The 4,286-nt window shown below is 33.0% G+C and overlaps 1 protein-coding gene across 5 annotated transcripts in view; it reads right to left on the reverse strand.

Moving 5' to 3' along the window:
* The window catches only part of EML6 (echinoderm microtubule associated protein like 6), a 267,350-nt gene that overhangs the window by 138,156 nt on the left and 124,908 nt on the right, over positions 1 to 4,286 (reverse strand). The gene's annotated exons all lie outside the window — the stretch shown is intronic.

A 4,286-nucleotide genomic window follows, 5' to 3' on the forward strand; every position in this document is an offset into this window, starting at 1 on the left:
TTTGGGAAAACATTCAACATTTAAGTTGAATCAGAACAAACTATTAGATATAAACAACTACTGGCTGTACATACATTTCAAAGAACGTGCTGTTCGTAATGATGCTTGAGACATTTTTTTTCTCACTATATCTCCCTATGTGTGAAGATTAAAAGGAGAGTATTTATTTTGGAATTATCATCTCTTTAACTTAGGATGTACACCTCTGACCTGAGCTACTGAAATATTTCTAGATGGACAACCACAAAAAATAGAGACACCATTATCCTCCGACACAAAGGCTTTCTGATAAAATCACCCAGTCAAGCGGTATAATGTCAACATGAAACACCAAAAATTCATATGATTCTCTTAAAAGGCACATATAGCTGTAATATCAGAATAGGTATGAGATTTTCTGCAGAAAATGGAAAACCTCTGACATATTATTTTTTTGAGAAGCACTTCCTATTTAGTAAACAGTGACAGTTTAGGGTAGCAACAATCATTAAACCCACAGCAAATCATAAGACACTGTTAATCTTCTCCAATCTCCAGTCACAGACTATAATGCAAATTTTGTTAGAACTGGCAGGTATCTTGGAGTTCATCTGGCCCTAGGTAATCCTTAACATCCTTTCTGTCTATGACTAGAGACTGTAGAAAGATCAGCAATATCCACAGACCTTGTTGGCTCATTTGCTATAAAACCAACCAAGCAGACAATGCTCAACTGCTTCTGTTTTTCAAGCATTCATTTCAGATCATTGTAATTTGCCTATTTGCAAAACCAGAAAGGATTTCATCCTAGCTACAAAAATTTCCCATAAAAATATTTTCTTGGAGAGCATCAAAGATTTTGCGTATACTTTATAACTGAAATCATTCACTTCATGTTAGGCAGCTTTAGTGGGGGAAAGGTGAGGATCCTAGAATTGGATAGAGGAAATATAGAGAGTGAAAATAATTTGTTAAACCTGCTGAAATTTGCTGTGGACTTCTTTCTAACCAAAATTAATAAAGAATGGCTAGATGACTATTTGCAGATTTTCCATTTGAGGTTAAAAAAAAGTTTGTTTTTTGCTTAGGAAAAAAACCCCCTAAATTAGTTAAAACACAATTAACAAATTTAACAGGATAAGCAGCTCTTAATGTTTTCAAATGAAATTCAAGGGTTTTATCTATCTCTGGTTTTAGAATTAACTGAATAAAGGTTAGAGTTAACCAATGATGGAAAGAAATAGGAAAGAAGCTGGAGAATTCTATCCATTAAGCAGCTAATCTATTATCTTTAACAACCTGCTTTTTTTTTTTTTCAAGTTGGTAGGGGGAAGTTAGCCAAGAACGATCATTAAAGAAATAATTTCTAAATGCAAAACGCTCTACGCAGGGAGCCGGAAATTAAGTTCAAATCTTATTTGTACCACCATTTTTGTGATCCTAGAAAATGAAAAAAGAAATTAATATTATTGTGCCCCTCCTGGTTCTATTTACTGTTTAATGTAACTCAATAAATTCAGGTGGTAGTGGTCCCTCATTTTTTCCTGAAGAGGAAGAAATTCAGTCTCTGGGAGATTAAATAGCTTTCCCAGAGTCAAGTAGGAGGATACAGAACCAAGATTCAAAGTCAGATAACCTAGTAGGTCTTGGCTTCCTCACCAGCCAGCCAGCCATTCCTGTAGAATATGCTGGCTGGCTGGCTGGTGGCTTCCGGGTCAGGCAGCCAGACTTCCAGAGAGTGACCGCAGCCTAATGGAAACCAGGCTCATCATGAGCTCGTGTAGTTCTTTGCTTCTGGCTGAAAGAACAATTCGGGGCCTTTGCCATATGTTATACTGATCAAAAACTCATGCTGGCAGGTCTATATCTTTGATTAGTAAAAAAAATTGTCAAGGGACTATTTAATGGCTAGTGTATTTTGTGGTCAAAATCTTTAAAAATATTGGTTCTCTTGGAAAATAAATTTTTTAAAAAGATTCTTTGCTGATGAAAACGTTGATAATATTTGAACATGTTATGGGCCAAGGACCTTTCTGCTCCTCGGTTCCATGATTCAGTGGGTGACTGGTGCCTCCCATTAACTCCTGGCTGAAGGGCAACCTCTCCCCTGGGTTCTGCTCCCTTCCAAGCCCAAGGCCCAGCTCAAATCGCATCCCCTTCCTGAAACACCATTGCTTTAACCAGTTGGGTTCTCTCCTTTATCCCTAGAGAATTTCAGTTTTGCCCCTTCCAGAATGTTGTTTTAATTGGTCAGCTTCAAGCAAATTGAAAATACGGTCAGTTTTTATTCTGTCACCTGGTACAAACTCAATTAATGTTTATCTAATGAGTTTTCTAGTTTTTCAAGTGGACTGTGTAAAATATACAGAAGGATCCTCCAACTGCTGCTGAAGAAAAAAGTGCTTATATTTTAGCAAATATTCTCAAGTTAAAACTGAATCTTTTGCACAAGGATTACAAAATATTTATGAAGCCCTAAAGTATTGAATAATGGAATCTATAGACTTATGTTTTTGTCTCATTTTTTCATTACTTTTTCCTTATTTCGGAAGTAATACATTTATCATAAAATAATTTAAAAATAAAGGAAACATTAAATCATCCATTAACTCACAACCCAGAGGTAACTGTTTTAACATTTTGGGATACCCTTCCAATTTATTTCCTATGCGAAAATATACTTTACTTTTAAAGGACAAAAAATATCAAGGCCACAAATTTACTCTATCCAGAAGTAGACTATAAATAGATCTTGAGTACTTTCTAATAACATTAAATAATCACTTGAAGCATGACTTATAATGATTATACAGTATTTCTTCATATGGATATACCATATTTGGTTTAAAAACCACGGGAGGTTAGGTGGTTGCAAACCCTCTTTTGCTTGGTCTTAGTTGCTATTGATAAGTTATTTAGCAATGAATCAGTGTTTGGTTCATATTCCTAACAATTTCTGTGGGATAAATCCTAAGATGTGAAATTACTGGCTGTGTTCATTTCAACAGCAAATATATTAAAATTGAAATAAAATTACTAGCTCAAAAAAATTTCTGAAGCTATTGGTAGATACTGATGAATCTCTGGACTGAAAGACCACATTCCTTTACCCTCCACCAGCAAGGTTTAACAATACTGGGCATGCTTTAACCATAACTTTGATTAAAAACATGGTTATTTTAAAATTTTTATTTCTTAATTATTAAATGAGATTTAGCATTTTCATATGTCTATTAGCCAACAATGTTTCTATTTTTGTCAATTGTCTATGTTCTCTATCCATTCTACAATTTTGCTAGAAGTCTTTACATTTCAAGAACAAGCCAACATTCTATCTACAGTGTTTGGTGCTTATAGTCTGTGGTTTGCCTCTTTTGTTGCTTGGGAGGTAGACAGGAATGTTGTAATATTTATATAGTTAAATCTATAACATTATCCTTTATTATTTCTTTCTTTGCTTTTTCATTTAGAAATGCCTTTCTCCAATTTGAGAGCAGCTAAACATTTATTTATGTATTCCTCTAGTTATTTTATAGTTTTATAAAACACTTAACTTTAATTCATAAAGAATTATTTTAGTGTATAGTATAAAGTAATAACTTTTTTCTTTTAAGTAGTTTTAGTGTCCACTAGTCAGAGATACTATTATTATGTTCTGAATTGTCAAGAGTATTAAGGTCTATTTCTCATCATTGTTTCTTTTTTATTATTATTCATTTATCCCTATCCCAGTCTTATACCATTTTATTTACTGTAACTTCATAATGTGCTTTAGTATATAGTAGCACAGATTCCTCTTAATTCTTTTTTATTCCAAAGTTCTTAGTTATTTTTCATTCTTTTATTCTTCCGCAGTAACATAAAATAATATAAAGGGAAGTGCTATCAGGTAACAAAAACAAAAGCTCCAGAGATTTCCATTGAACTTGTACTAAATATAAATTAATTTGGAGAGAAATGATACATTTATAACTTTTAGACTTTGTGCCCAGAATCAAGGTTGTCTCTACATTTGCTCAGTTCTTCTTTTATATTTCTCTGTAGTAATATTCTTTTAAAAAGTCATATATTTCTTGTTATATTTATTTGTGAGCATTGTCATCTGTTCCTTTCTAACCATTAAGAACAATGAGAAAGATCATAAAACTTAGACTAAAAGAAGAAAAAGAACTGGGAAACAGGAGGAGTTGTTGGAGGAATAATATAGATATCTACTCTGTTCATACAGAAATGCACCATTTTTTTTTTAACCAGTAAATATATTTTTTTCCATGTATACTTTATTCAAGCAAATAATCTTTACACTC

Source organism: Pteropus alecto, unplaced genomic scaffold, assembly GCF_000325575.1.
Source record: "Pteropus alecto unplaced genomic scaffold, ASM32557v1 scaffold131, whole genome shotgun sequence".
In the NCBI taxonomy this organism is placed as follows: domain Eukaryota; kingdom Metazoa; phylum Chordata; class Mammalia; order Chiroptera; family Pteropodidae; genus Pteropus; species Pteropus alecto.